Raw genomic sequence first — 15,527 nt, 5'->3', positions numbered from 1 at the left:
CTGAGGATTGAACCTGGGTCGCACGCATACCAGGCGAGCGCACTACTGCTTGAGCCACATCCCCAGCCCTCTATTTATTTTTTAATACTTACTTTTTTAGTTGTAGTTGGACACAATACCCTTATTTTATTTATTTATTTTTATGTAGTGCTGAGGATTGAACCTAGGGCTTTGCACATGCTAGGAGGTGAGCGCTCTACTGATAAGCCACAAACCCAGCCCCTATTTATTTGTTTTATGAAGATTATGTCACAAGTTTTTCTCAAATGTCTGGAATTTTTGACTTTTTTTTTTTGAGTGAGGAGCTCTGAAATGGGAGGAGGAACTGGGTGGGATTCCAATAACTTTGAGTGCAGACTTTTGTTCCTATGTCTAATGTTCTCTTGTAGACTTGATACTGAGCCTCTGAAGCCTTCTTCATGGCTAATTAGCTTTCTTTTCATTAACATTTTTTATTTTTGCTCTTTAAATTGTGACTTCCTCAATGCTATTAAATCAATTACCACACTTCCCTCCAATTTCCATCTTTTATAAATCCATTAAAATCTTTTTATTGCTGGGTGCAGTGGTACAAGCCTATGATCCAGGAAAGTCAGATGGCTGAGACCAGAGGAATGTAAATTTGAGGCCATTCTTGGCAATTTAGTGAGGCCCTGTCTCACAAAATCAAAAAGTAAAAGGGCTGAGGAGGTAGCTCAGTGGTAAAGCGTCCATGAATCCAATCTCCACTACCAAAACAAACAAACAAATGAAAAATATTTTTCTTCTGTGTTTACTTTGTCCTTTATAATTAACTTTTAAAATATTCTTTTATAATCATTTTAGAAAATGGGAGGGAAAAGAAGCTCTTGGATTACTGCACAGTTTTAAACCAAAAGTCCACTGAAGGTTTAGTTAGGAATTAATTAAGAGTTAAGAATTTACATTTTTATTTTTTAATTATTTATCTAAAAATATTTTTAGTTATAGATACACACAGTGCCTTTATTTTATTTGTTTTTATGTGGTGCTGAGGATTGAACCATGCTGAAGTCTGGCTGGGCACAATCAGGAGCCACTTGTCAAAAGAAACTAACTTTATTTTTAGAACCACACACCAAACAAAACAGCTCCTCAGGAAAAACCCTCAGAGCCCAACTGCCACCACCGCTTCCCACAAGCCTCTCTCCCCACCGCAAGCCTCTCCACCTCCCACAATCCTCCTGCTCTTGAGGCCGATTTGCTGGGTCGCATGGGCGGAGCCAAAAAAGTCCCCCAATGAGCAGCTCCATGGTCTGAAAGGGCAGGGAAACAGCCCAATGAGCATCACCGCAGAGGAGCCAATCAGCTAGATGTTGCTGGGGCCGCTGTGAGCCAATCATCAGCTGGCAGTCTGAAAGTTTGCTGGGGCCCCTTCAGCTGTGGCTCTCAACAGAACCCAGTGCCTCACACATGCTAGGCAAGCACTCTACCACTGAGCCAAAACCCTAGCCCACACATTTTTATTTTTAAAGAGTGACAAAACAACTGAGCCTGGTGGCACACGTCTGAAATCCCAGCAACTTGGAAGGCTGAGTGAGGCAGGAGGATCGCAAGTTCCAGGGCAGCCTCAGCAACTTAGTGATACCCTAAGCAACTTAGTTAGATCCTGTCTCAAAATAAAAATAAAAAGGGCTAAGATGTAACTTAGTGGTAAAGTGCCCCTGGGTTCAATCCCAGTACAAAAAATACACACACACACACACACACACACACACACACACATGCTTTTATTTACTTTGAATCAAAGGGTCACAAAAATAATTTCTAAGGTCAATATCAAGCAAATAGAAAGGTGCTTTAGAAATCCAGTTACCTTGGAGTTTATTTAAACTAAGAGGAAAAGGTCATAATGTTTTCATGCAACACATATTTGGCTTTTTAAACAATTGTGGCAAAAAGCAGAAAGACTTAAGAAAAACTGAGCTTGTGATCCATACAAAACACCAACATTTTGGATTGAACATAATGAAATATTTCACCTTTTGAAACACTATGCTAGACAATACATAGAGGAATGCCTTAGGTGGGTGTAGGAATACAGGTTAAAAAGAAATAAAAAATCACATTGGAACTTCTTAATTTCTTTAAAATCACTGAGAAAGAAAAGCAGCACTGACCTTCCTTGCTAATGTTACACAGTTTCTATATAGTACCTTGACTTAAATCCAAGAACAAAAGTTAATACTCTCCTCTATTTTGGTAAAAAACTGCATGGTAAATTTAGATGAATTCCACCCTGGATTTTACCTGGGAGTAGCCTTTTTTAATATTTTATTTAAAAGAGGGCAGGTTTGGCACTTTAATACTAATGTTGCCAATGTTAATATTTCTCATATTTCTTCAGTTTATTTTATGCATTAATTTGTGAAATCCTCATTCACATTGGTCTCCAATAACATTCCCTTATCACCATGTCCACAAAAATATTGTGTACCTTATCCACATGGAAAATTAAATCCAGTTCACAGACACATCAATACTTGAATTGGATCTAAAATGCCAAGATCACTTTCTGAAGAATCTACACAGAAGATAAAATACGGCATTGCATAATGTCTACAAATCAGTGTGTTCTCAGATCTTCCAATTAATTAGATTCAAATCCATAGGTCACAGTAAATCTTAAGACTGATTATGAGCCAGGTGTGGTGGTGCACACCTGTAATACCACTAGCTTGGGAGGCTGAGGCCGGAGGATCTCGTATTCAAAGTCAGTCTCAACAACTTAGTGAGACTCTCTCTCTCTAAAAAAAGGTAGGGCTGGGGATGTAGCTCAGTGGTTAAGTGCCACTGATTATGAAAATTCTGCTTCTGGAAAATTACATTGTCAACATTTTCATCTTACTTAGATACTCAATGGAAAGTCTTCCTCTTCCTGATGACTTGCTGCTGCAGATCTTCACAGTAGGCTGTTAGAACTCGGAGAAGACAGGATCACCTGGATAGATGGCTGCTGGGGGACAGGGCGGGGCAGGCACTTGCCCCTGGTGCTCAGGATTACCCGCTTCCAGCTCTGTACTGGGCAAGCACTGTACAAGGGAGCCACATGCCCAGCTCCTTGTTTTTCCCTTTTAAAAGATAAAACATTGGTGACTGGAAAAAATATTGGGGGAGGGGCAACATGTAGGAAGACAAAGGTGATTTAAAGCTACAGCAAAGTGCAAGCAGACCATGGTGAGGGGCTGACTTGGTGCAAGAGTACAGCAAGAGTACAGGAAAATGCTTTTTCTTCCCTAGGCACCATCAACCAGTAGCTGAATTCAGAGTATCAAGTTGAGGGTTAAAAATGATGTCAAGGGTTTCAGTGTAGTTTACTGGGATGGTGAAGCACTAAGATAGGAAACACAGAAGGAGGAGAGTGTTATGGAACATGGGGACACTTACAATTAGGAGAGGCCAAAGGACTTAAGACAGGGATAGAGCAGAATCAAAGGGGAAAGGTGTTTCATGAGATGGCTGGGCAGTCACGTCAGATAAAAGTAGAGAAAGCTCTTGTATTTGGTCATTAAGGAGCTGATTTGTGACCTTTAAGAGAGGTTTTCATAGAAGCCCAGAGACTAAAGCTATATTCTAGGAGATCAAAGGGAGATGATGAAATGGAGGCAGCATATAAAATTTCATAGAAATTGAAATAATAAATTAAAGGTAGAGTCACAGGTTGTTGTGAAAGACCCCCAGATCCCCCAACCCAGAATGGACCACGCGAGACACTGGATGCAAACAGCAGGAGGGTTTATTCTCACACAGGCGCCTGCGGGTGCACAGCAAAACCTCAGCCGGAGCTTTGGTGACTGGCACACCCGGGCTCCGGGGTACAGAGTTTTTATAGGAAGCAGGGGGCAAGGTTTCAGCCTAGCACAGTAACAGTTATTCTATTGGTTTATCTAAGTTCCTCTAGGTTCAGCCCCTTAGGTCACCTGGGGGGTAAACTTGTTTTTTTCCACTTTATGTTCTCAGAAAAGAAACCCATAAATTGCATCCTATTCTTTTAGTTCCTGTTTTTACTCTATTTGCTCAAGCTTGGCCTTCCCAGGATTATCTATATGGAACATCTGGTGGTGGCATTGTATAGAGCTTGGAGTGTTACGTGCAGCTGGGAAGTGCTACGTGCAGCTTGTGGGGTTTTAACATGGGGGTTGTACATGGGAACATCCTGTAGGGCACAGGGTTAGAATTCCTAACGTTGGGTTTGGGGCCCTGTAGTCCTTCAGTTGTTGTTGTTGTTTTTGTTGTTTTGGGGGGAGGGGTACTGGGGACTGAACCCAGAGGTGCTTAACCTCTGAGCTACATCCCCAGCTCCTTTTATTTTTTGAGACAGGGTCTAACTAAGTTGCTTAGGGCTTCCCTAAATTGCTGAGGCTGGCTTTGAAATGGCAATCCTCTTGCCTCAGTGTCCTGAGCTGCTGGGATTACAGACTTGTGCCACCCCACCCAGCAGGAAATTATTTTTCACAATGGAAGAGACTTGCAGATTTTCAGGAAGAAGACAAATCTAGTCCTAAAAAATAGGTTAAAAATAAAATGAGGATACAATTGTTAGTTCAAGGCCTCAGAAGACATGTGATCAAGCTCTTGGAAAGAGATCAACTTCAGAGAGAAGTGCACTTGTGATGTTCCTAGTATCTCCTTCTAGTAATCTCTGCTGTCCTTAAAATTCACCCACTCACAAGGTTTGGGTCTTGCACCAGTTTAATCTGCAGGAAGCAATAATTCATTGTAATACTATTCTGAAGTATGAATTCAGTACAGAGCAAGATGAAGGAGCATCATCAGAAGAATCTAAGGTTAACTTTTTAAAAATTTTGTTGGTGCATTATAATTATACATAATTGTGGGGTTCATTGTTATATATTTGTACATGCACACAATATAAGAATATGACTTGGTCAGTTTTAAGGTTTACTTTGGCACTCCCAGTTCTAGTCACCACTGAGGTCTCTTCATCAGTGTGAGGTAAATAAACGTTGCCCAGTCTATTTAGTCATCCAACAGATGACTGCTGCATGTCGCATGCACAAGCCCACACACAAACTCCCAAGTCCACCTTACTTCTCAAAAAGAGTACCGAGTTACTCCATCACTCTCCATCCTCTTTGCTTACTTTCTTTTTTTCATAACACCAATTAATATTCAGCTAATATATTTTATTTATTTTTAAAGAAAGAGGTGTGAGAGAGAGAGAGTGAGTGAGAGAGAGAGAGAGAGAGAGAGAGAGAGAACGAGAACTTTTTGATATTTATTTTTCAGTTTTTGGAGGACAGAACATCTTTGTTTGTATTTGGTGCTGAGGATCGAACCTGGGCCGCAGGCATGCCAGGCGAGCGAGCTACCAATTAAGCCACATCTCTAGCCCAGCTAATATATTTTAGCATGGCTATATCAGTTGCTGTATTATTGGAATATTTGACTACCAAGCTGATAAGGAAATAGCTGCTGCCTTAGATCCTGAGTGCATCCACCCTCCTCCTACTCCAGACTTCCTAGACCTTCCCATTATCCAGCAACTAAAGACAGAATGCCAGTCACAAGGAGGCTAAGACTAGCTCATGTTCTGACTGGGCCAAGGTAGGAGTAAGGAGGGGAGTACGTGGGAACCAATCATATGCTCAAATTTATATAACAGTTCCCTGTTATCAGCAGGGGATTTGTTCCAAGACCCCCAGTGGATACCTGAAACCTTGGAGAGTAGAATATTTTCTTCTATACTTGCATAATGGTGATAAAGTTTAATTTATAAATTAGGCACAGTAAGAGATTAACAATAACTAATAATGAAATAGAACTATAATATTATGCTGTGAAAAAGGTTGCATCACTACTTTTGTGCTTTGGAGCCATTGTCAGGTAAAATAAGGGTTATTTGAACATAAGCATTGTGATACTATGATAGTCAATCTGATAGTCAAGAGGATTTACTAAGTGACTAATGGGTCTATAAAACTTATGTTTATTTCTGAAATTTTCTATTTAATATTTTTGGACATGGTTGACTGTGGGTAACTGAAAGGGCAGAAAGTGAAACTAGGAAAAATGGGGACTATTGTATAGTAACAATTTATTGGTAAGTTCAATGTCAAGGAAGTTGGTGTGAGTGGAAAAGGGGGAATCAGAGAAGGAAGATGGCAAATATAAGGGAGCACAGAGGATGTGCATCATAGTTACCATAGCTAAAGTTACATTATGTACTTTTTTTTATAACATTGTACCTTTTTAAGTATTTTTTTAGTTGTTCATGGTCATAATGCCTTTATTTCATTTTTATGGGGCACTGAGGCTGCAACGCAGTGCCTCACGTGTACTAGGCAAATGTTCTACCACTGAGTCACGACCACATTATGTACTTTTTTTGTTTTCGTTTTTTAATATTTCTTTAGTTGTAGGTGGACACAATATCTCTATTTTATTTATTTATTTTTATGTGGTGCTGGGATTGAACCCAGGGCCTTGTGCATGTGAAGCAAGCACTCTACTAACTGAGCTATATCCCCAGCCCCCCACATTATGTACTTTTACATATAAATTATAAATACTGTTTTTCTGCCTACTAGAAAATAAACCGCATGAGGTCAGGTTTCTGTTCCTCATTTTTTACCCTCCAGTCTTCTATTTAAGCCCAAAGTTCTACTTATATATAGGAAATGAGGATGAGGGACTGAGGCTGTATCTCAGTGGTAGAATGTGTGTTTTGCATGCCCCAGGCCCTGGGTTCCATCCTCAGCACTCTATACTTTCCCAAATGAGGACCATAATCATGACCATTTCCTTTCATAGTCACTACATCTAGGGTGAGTAACTTCTCCTATTCCAAGATCCAGCAAACCATTAAATTCTTGCTTTTCCTTATCTTAGCTGACCAAATAGGTCATTAAGTAATCTATAAATAAAAGAAGAATTGCCTAGAGCATTCTAGGGGTTGGGAGCAAATACTATAATTTATTCCACTTGGTATACATTTATGATTTTAGTTTTTCTTATTTTTATTCTCTTCTTTTCTCTTTGCTGCTGGAATTGAATATAGGGCCTCACATATGATGAGCGAACACTGACACTGAACTACAATACACCCCCAGCCTCATGATTTTGCTTTTGTGTGTGTGTGTGTGTGTGTGTGTGTAGTACCACAGATTGAACTCAGGGGCATTTGACACTTGAACCACATCCCCCTATTTTGTATTTTACTTAGAGACAGGGTCTCACTGAGTTGCTTAGTGCCTCACTTTTGCTGAGGCTGGCTTTGAACTTGCAATCCTCCTGCCTCAGCCTCTTAAGATGCTGGGATTACAGGCATGCGCCACTGAGCCTGGCTGATTTTGCTTTTTGAAAGAAATAATTTTCTTCTTTTTTTTCACTGCTCATTTTGTTCTAAGTGGTAGTCAAATAAGTTTTTGTAATCTTTTTTTTTAATGTGGAAGATTTCTGGAAGAAGTTATTACATGCTACAAGTTTAGGGGAGAAATGCTTATCAAAAGTAATAAATATTGTAGCACAAACCAACAATTATCATGCATCAATTTTTAATATTTAAACCTAAGGGTGGGAAATGTTAATTAATTAAATGAATATATTCATGTTGAGACTGTAATCTACTTAATGTTCTTTTAATCTTCTATCAAACCTAGGAATAAGTTTCACTTCATGAGCCTGACAGCAATCATCTGTAATCATTTGTAATCATCTGATTACAAATTTATTCAAGCTGCTGGCTCTCATGGTGAGTATTTATCTCCATCACAACATTTTTTTTTTTTTTTTTTTTGGTACTGGGTATTGACCTAGGGGTGCTTTACCACTGAGCCATTTCTCCAAAATCCTTTTTTTTTTTTTTTTTGAGACAGGGTTTCTCTAAATTGCTTAGAGCCTCGATAAGCCACTGAGGCTGCCCTTGAATTTATGATCCTCTTGTTGCTAGGATTAAAAGCATGCGCCAAAACACATTTTTTTTTTTTTTTTGTAGTACTGAGATTGAACCCCAGGCTCTAGGGATGCTAGACAGGCTCTCTCCAGCATTTTTAAGATAGTCTCCCTGAGTTTATTAGGCTGACCTTGATTTTTTTTTTTTTTTAATTCTAGGGGTTGAATCCATGGATACTTTACTACTGAGCTACATCTCCAGCCCTTTTTATTTTTTATTTTGAGAGATGATCTTACTAAATTGCTTAGGTTGACCTCAACTTGCATCCTCCTGCTTCAGCCTCAGTTGCTGGGATTACAGGCCTATGCCACTGACCCCAGCAGGCTGGCCTTGAATTTGCATTCCCCTGCTTTAGCCTCCCAAGGTAGCTGGGATTATAGGCATGCGCCACCATGCCCACCTTAAATGTATTTTTAAAAATGAGAAAAAACATGGCATTATTGCAATATGATACTACTATTATTGCTCATATTATTAAGATCCTTGCAATCAAGCCTGGGTGTTGTGGTCCAGGACTATAATCCCACCTACTGGGGGCAGGGGGGATCACAAATTCAAGGCCAGCCTTGGAAATGTAGTGAGACCCTATTTCAAAAACCGAAAATAAAAAGGGTCAGGGATGTAGTGGTAGAGTGTCCCTGGGTTCAATCCCAGTAAAACACACACACACACACACACACACACACACACACACACACACAACCCTAACAATAATGATTAGACCTATCTTTAAAATCTTTGGTGCATTTTAAGATATTGTATTAATCTGGCATGGAATTTTGTTTAATATAATGCTTAGAAAATTAAAATCTAACCTCCTAACAAATTCTTCCAAAAAGAGACACACAGTGAGTAGAGATACTATTGGTATGTATTTTGAGTCTGTGGGCCAATGTTTCCAGGAATCCTACAAAACAAAGTGGAAGGTTGTCCTATTTTTTGAGAGCTCAGTGTGTGTGTGTGTGGGGGGGGGAGTTGGGAATGTGGCTCAATGATTAAGTACCTCTGGGTTAAATCCTCAGTATTAAAAAAAAATTAAGACTAAAAGGTAAGAAAGGAAAGTGTAAATGTGTATTCATTTAGCAATTCAATAGCTCTGTGTTTTGGGGACTGGGGTGGGGGTGGGGGCAGTTCTACTCGAGGTACATCCCAAACCCTTTGGGTTTTTAAATATTGAGTCTTGCTAAATTCCTGAGGCTGGTCTCAAACTTGCAGTCCTTCTGTCCTAGCCTCCTGAATTGCTGCAGTTGTAGGTGTGTACCACCGTGCTAGGCAGTAATTCAATCTCTTTCAGCTCTTCATTTATTTACATTTAGAGTCAATCTGGTAGCATACTCCTTTGATTAAACTTCACATGAAAGGGTAAATATGCACTTTCACATTTTATGTAATAAAGAAATGAAATTTTTTTCATATAATTACTAAGATCCCAAGCCATTCCTTTTGGTCCTACCATATTTCTCTGTTTAAAATAAAGCATGGTCCTAATCCTTAATTAAACAGAAGATCCAAACACTAGTTTGTCAAATACTTTTTTTTCCTTCTTCTCCTAATTCCATGCATTTGTAACTATTTTGATATTTGTTCATTCTTTTAACTTCAAAGGGGTAGGAAGAGAATAATGAAGCATGGGACTAAGGGTATAGTTCAGTTGGTAGAGTGCCTGCCTTGCATGAACAATGCTCTGGGTTCAATCCACAGCATCTCAAAAATAAATGAGAGAATAATGAAGCTTAAACATCACTTTTTGGTAGCTGTGTGAAAAGTTTTCTGGAGGTAGGTAGTATTTTTGATTAACATAATTATCAGTTTCAGTACCAGCCCTACCTCTTCCCCCACTTTCATCTCTACAAAGCAAAAGAGGTTAATAAAGTCCATCTTAAAACTGAAGGAGTTTTAACACCACTACCTCTTGAAAAGAGCAGTTTGTCATAGTGACTAGTATAAAACCAGCCAGCACCTGTCACAAGATGTTCTCACCACCCCCAACCTCTGGTTTCAAGGACAGCCTTGTTGACATTTCCGGAAGCTCTAGAGTTGGTGGCTTGCCAGCAAGTACTCCTTATGTAGCAGAGGCAGTGGTAGAGGCATGCCTGTCTGGGTGTGGGCCTCTATGTATTGGGCAATCTTCAAAGAACTCTGGGATTCAAGATTTGGGCCAAGGAACATGGTGCCCTTAAAAAGCTAGGGTCTCAAAGATAGTCAGTGGAATAAGGTAGGAGATTAGAGAGCCAAGGCCAGGGCTGTTCCTTTCAGAGATATTTTATCAGAAAGGGGAAATGAGATAGTTTATATATATTATATGCTTATATTAACCTACTCCTACAAATATAACAAAATATCAAACATTGTTCTCTGGAATAAATTCTAAGTCTCAAACCCTACTCTTTAATGATCTGAAGTTCTTCTATATATATGACTGTAATAATCAGTTTTCAACTTGATGATCAGTACCTATTCAAATACTCTGTGTTGCTGGGAAGGTATTTGTAGATAAGATTAACATTTCATAATCAGTAGATTTTAAGGAGATTATCCTTGATAATCTGAGTGAACCTGAATCAACTGAAAGGCCTTCAGAGCAAAACAGCAGAACAGGTTTGCCCAACAAAATTCTTCTTGGACTGTAGGTTATGCCTGAGAATTCCAGCCTGCCTTCCCTGATGGCCTGCTCTACTGTTTCAGACTTGCCTAGCCAGCCCCCAACAACTGTATGAATCAATTCCTTGGGGAAAAAACAAAACAAAACCTTACAGTATCTCTCCTATGGGTTCCTTTTCTCTGGCTGAGCTAGATATAGTGATTAAGTGTAAGAATTTGCAAGCAGTATTATGTAATTTGGGCTTTGCATCATATTTTATATATATATATATATTTTTTTTACATATTATATATAAAAATATCTTTATATTTATTTATTTCTATGTGGTGCTGAGGATTGAACCCAGGGCCTCAGGTGTGCAAGGCAAACATTCTACCACTGAGCCACGACTCCAGCCCTTATATATTTTTAATAGTAGCAAATACAAATATTTTGTGTACATATGTGTGTATATGGGTATATATAATTTTTGATTTACCATTTTAATGGTAGTTTCTTAAATGATAATTTACCCCCTTCATAATGCAATTTAAAACTATTTCTTAAAACTAGCTCTTTAGTGATTAAAGAATAACTTCTTTCCTTCTTTTTGGTGGGGTGGGGTATGGGATTTACTAGGGATTAAACCCAGGGGCTTTATTACTGAGCTGCATCCCCATCCCTTTTTATTTTGAGATAGGATCTCACTATATTGCTGAGGCTGTCCTCAAATTTATGATCTTCCTGCCTGAGCCTCCCAAATTGTTGGGATTACAAGTGTGAGCCACTGCACCTGGCCTTCATTGATTTTTTTTAAACATTTTATTTTATTTATTTATTTTTTTTAAAGAGAGAGTGATAGAGGGAGAGAGAGAGAATTTTAATATTTATTTTTTAGTTATCGGCGGACACAACATCTTTGTTTTGTATGTGGTGCTGAGGATCGAACCGGGGCCGAACGCATGCCAGGAGAGCGCACTACCGCTTGAGCCACATCCCCAGCCCTTCATTGATTTTTTGATTGATTTATTTTTGATCACATAAGTCAATACCAAAATTATCACTTATTCTAATACAAATTTATTTTTACATATATATCAAAAAGTTTACACTATTATATCATGTACAAAATTTTTAAAACACAGGGATGAGAAGAAAAATAAGGTTAAAAAGTAAATACAGGGGCTGGGGATGTGGCTCAAATGGTAGCGTGTTCGCCTGGCATGCGTGCGGCCCGGGTTCGATCCTCAGCACCACATACAAACAAAGATGTTGTGTCCACCGAAAACTAAAAAATAAATATTAAAATTCTCTCTCTCTCTCTCTTTAAAAAAAAAAAGTAAATACAAATAGGAGTTCTAATATTTTGTCCTTGCATCTCAAGAGTCACCTTGTATTTACTTTGATGCACTCCTTAAGCTACAGTCCAACAGATGATGTACAAAGATGATTGAGAAGTTCATCCCATTAAAAAAAAAATGGTATCTGTTTGAGTTTCAGTTTTTAAATTCACACACAAAAAAAGTGATTAAAATTTTTTCTCTTTAAAATAGAACACTTAAGAAAATAGGCAGTGGTGCACAACTGTAATCTCAGTGACTCAAGAGGTTGAGGCAGGAGGATCCCAAAGTCAGACCAGCCTGCTCAACTTAACAAAGGTCTAAGCAACTTAGCAAGACCCTGTCTCAAAAAAAAAAAAAAAAGGGGGGCTGGGGATGTGACTAGTGGTACAGCACCCCTAGGTTTAATCTCCAGTACCAATGAATGAAAGAATGAATGATGAATGAATAAAAGAAATACTTAGGGCCTGGGGGTGTAACTCAGGGGTAGAGTATATGTTTAGCATGTGGGAGGGCTCGGTTTAATCCCTAGCACCCCCCCCAAAAAAAGTGAACAGTTATTAAACAAATCAACAATATTACATTTAGGTTTGCACCCAAGAGAAATAGAAACACATACCATGCACATATTAAATTTAAAAAAAAAAAAGAAATGAAATGGAACACTTGGGGATCATCCAAAAGCCCTGTAAGAACTTAAAAAAGTTTATACACAACAGCTGGGGATGTGGCTCAAGCAGTAATGCGTTCCCCTGGCATGCCCAGGGCTCTGGGTTCAATTCTCAGCACCACAATTAAATAAAATAAAGATGTGTCCACCGAAAAACTAAAAAATAAATATTAAGAAAATTCTCTCTCTCTCAAAAAGAGCTTCACCTCACCTCTTAAAAAAAAAAGTTTATACACAACAGGCCAAAGTGCACACAATTTATTCAATCAGTTGATTTATCACTTAGCTAACCACTGCTAACAACAATAACAGCCTTGATGCCTTGAATCACAGAAGCCTTGATACAGTTTTTAATTGGTTTTATTCTTAGTCATAGAATATTCAATTTATATCCCAAATGGATCACTGATTTAAAATAGGATGCAAAAGCAAAGAACATAAAATAGGAGGTTAAAAAAATACTATTAAAATGTTGATTAATGAAAGCATTAAAACGTAATTTTGCATTTTTGACTCGAGGTAATCTTTACTATAATGATACATTTCACTTAGTATGCTGCACAGAATATTAAAGGAGAACTAAAGTGGTTTTTCATCCAATGTGACACTTCATTTATTGGGAATAAAGAGTTACATCTGTAATGTTCCATTTACATACAACCTGAAACCTCTAATGATTTTGAAGAAAAAATACAGGACAATATTTTTTTAAATAATTTTATTTTTTTAAACAAAGATGAAGTAATTCCAACCATCAGTCATAAGAGCCTTTTTTGCTTTAGCTTAATCCTATAAAGTGTAATTTTTAAATCTAGAAAAATTGCTTTTTTGGGGGTACCAGGCATTGAACCAAAGGGGTACTTAATCACCAAGCAACATCTCCAGCCCTTTTTATATTTTATCAGAGACAGGGTCTCCTTGAGTTGCTTAGGTAATCGGAAAGTTGCTCAGGCTGGCTTTGAACTCAAGATCCTCCTGCCTCAGGCTCCCCAACCGCTGGGATTACAGGCGTGCACAACCCACCGCACCAGGCTGTTCAAATATTTTCAATGGTCACCCATATGAAAATTAAAGGCGGTTTTGTTGTAATAGCAAAAATTTACAAACAATTTTAATGCACACTAACTATGAACACCTAGCAGAGTGCCCGACACATCAGTCAGTAAACAAGTTTCTTGAAAACACTAACATTTATCTTTTATGAGCACACATGGCATTTTTCAATTTTATCTTTGCCTTTAACAGTGCTGATATACGAAAGGATAAAAGCATAATAAACATCAAAACCACAATAAACGTCAACAGGTATTAAGAACAATGTGGAAAAACTACAGCAACCACCACACTTATCCTTTAGGACCTTAGCGTCCGGGACTACAAATCCCAGAGCACCCTGGGGCTAAGGCGGAGCTACTTACAAATTGATAACTTTTTCATCCAATGATAACCACAGAATTCCTAAAACACAGTCGCGCCAGTGAGATTGAAGGAGTGGATCCTCCGCGTTCAAACATGGAATTAGACTTCCTGCCCTGATTTTTTCAGGGTCTGACTCTACCAAATTATTTCTCACCCTCAGTACAAGTCTCCTAGTCACCATAACAGTTCTCTACCCGTGTCTGGATCAGTGGAAGCGCTAGCGTCTAAACGCTGAAAAGAACCCACATATCCTGATATCAACAGGAAGTTTTGGTGCGCTGAGGAAGAGGCGGAACCTGCTTTTTTCTTGCCCTTTATTGGACGCAGCTGAAACTTGCATCCCAACCAATGGGGTGGTTGAAACTTCCGTTAACGCAGCGTATGGACGGTGCTGAGTGACGCTTTACGTAAACTGGGTCTACGCAGGTGCATACGCCTTTCTACCGTCCAATCGGAAGCTAGCTAGAGGACAGTTTATGAAGAAGACCTGGCGCCTTCACTCCCCAGCTTTTTTCTTCCTCGGGGTTTTGGCCGCCTTTCTCCTACTAACCAATCCTCTGCATTTTCCTTTGCGCTTTTATCCAATCAAAGAGGTGGGGGGGCGGAGTTCCGGACGTCAGCTCTCAGCTACTATCGAACTCGCGATTTTTCTCCAGCTCCAGTTTGGGCTTTGCAGCAGAGGTACTTTTTTGCAGGGCTGAGCGGGGACGGTCCTGAGATGGGCAGCTGTCTTTTGGCAGGTGACTAGAGCCCGGGTGGAGTCATGAAAGCCCGAGTCACTGAACCTCTAGGGTGGGGAACTCCGAGGGAAATCGGAAATGACGGGGAGGAGGGAGCACGTGTTGGGGCTTCTCGCATGGGATCAGAGTCCCTGGATCAAACCGGCACGTCCTGCTGCATCGCGGGGCCTTGTGCAGGTCAGGCTGGTGTTGCCGACGCCTTCCCCAGCTCCTGTGCTCTGGGTTATTTTATGGTAAAAGCTAAGCACCAGTTTCCAAGGAAGGGTCACAAGTCCTTTTTTCCTTCACTTTCCCTCTCCTCACGCCTTCTGCGTTTGGCATTTTTCCATGTTAGCAGATTTTCACCAGGGAAGAGACCCTGGTGAAAATCTGTAGTATGTGCTATAATAACAGCTACTGTGCTAAGCCCTTTGTATGTATTATAACATTGAATCTTCACAGCATTCTAGAGGTAGGCGCTGTTAATAGTTCTCATTTTCACAGAAAGAAACGGTCTTAGACATTAATTTACTCGTCCTTGTGTGTAGCTTTATTGAATAAAAGCGCAAAGGAAAATGCAGAGTGTGGCATTCGGCTTACAGGCATGTAAAATTAAAAGATTGTATTACAAAATGCTACTTCTGTTTTCTAATTTGAGATTATTTAAAATAAATTTGAAATTAAGTTGATTATGATAATGGTGGTAAACTGATAAAGTAGAAAGACATCAGAGTGGAGGCAGTTTTGGACCTTTGGTTAAGTCATCCTCTGCTTCTTCAACTGTAGAATTAAAATCAGTAGCAAATTTGTCTATTTCTTACAGTTGTGAGGAACAGATGAGAAGTTTATATAAAATGTGTTACAT

The 15,527-nt window shown here is 39.2% G+C and overlaps 1 protein-coding gene across 9 annotated transcripts in view; it reads left to right on the top strand.

The window, feature by feature from the left end:
• Wdr89 (WD repeat domain 89) overlaps positions 1-15,527 on the top strand; it is an 89,874-nt gene that overhangs the window by 40,962 nt on the left and 33,385 nt on the right. For 4 of the 9 annotated variants that reach the window (XM_013357524.4, XM_021724781.3, XM_078050027.1 and 1 more), the window contains exon 1: positions 14,397-14,624. The exons of 1 other annotated variant lie outside the window; for it this stretch is intronic. The gene's annotated coding sequence lies outside the window, so the exon portion shown is untranslated. Of the gene's footprint in view, positions 1-13,395; positions 14,684-15,527 lie in introns of those variants that run through there. 4 more of the 9 variants (XM_040274395.2, XM_040274392.2, XR_013438979.1 and 1 more) reach the window with 3 other exon arrangements.

The sequence above is a fragment of the Ictidomys tridecemlineatus genome, chromosome 5, assembly GCF_052094955.1.
Source record: "Ictidomys tridecemlineatus isolate mIctTri1 chromosome 5, mIctTri1.hap1, whole genome shotgun sequence".
In the NCBI taxonomy this organism is placed as follows: domain Eukaryota; kingdom Metazoa; phylum Chordata; class Mammalia; order Rodentia; family Sciuridae; genus Ictidomys; species Ictidomys tridecemlineatus.
This window is presented reverse-complemented; position numbering and strand designations above follow the sequence as displayed.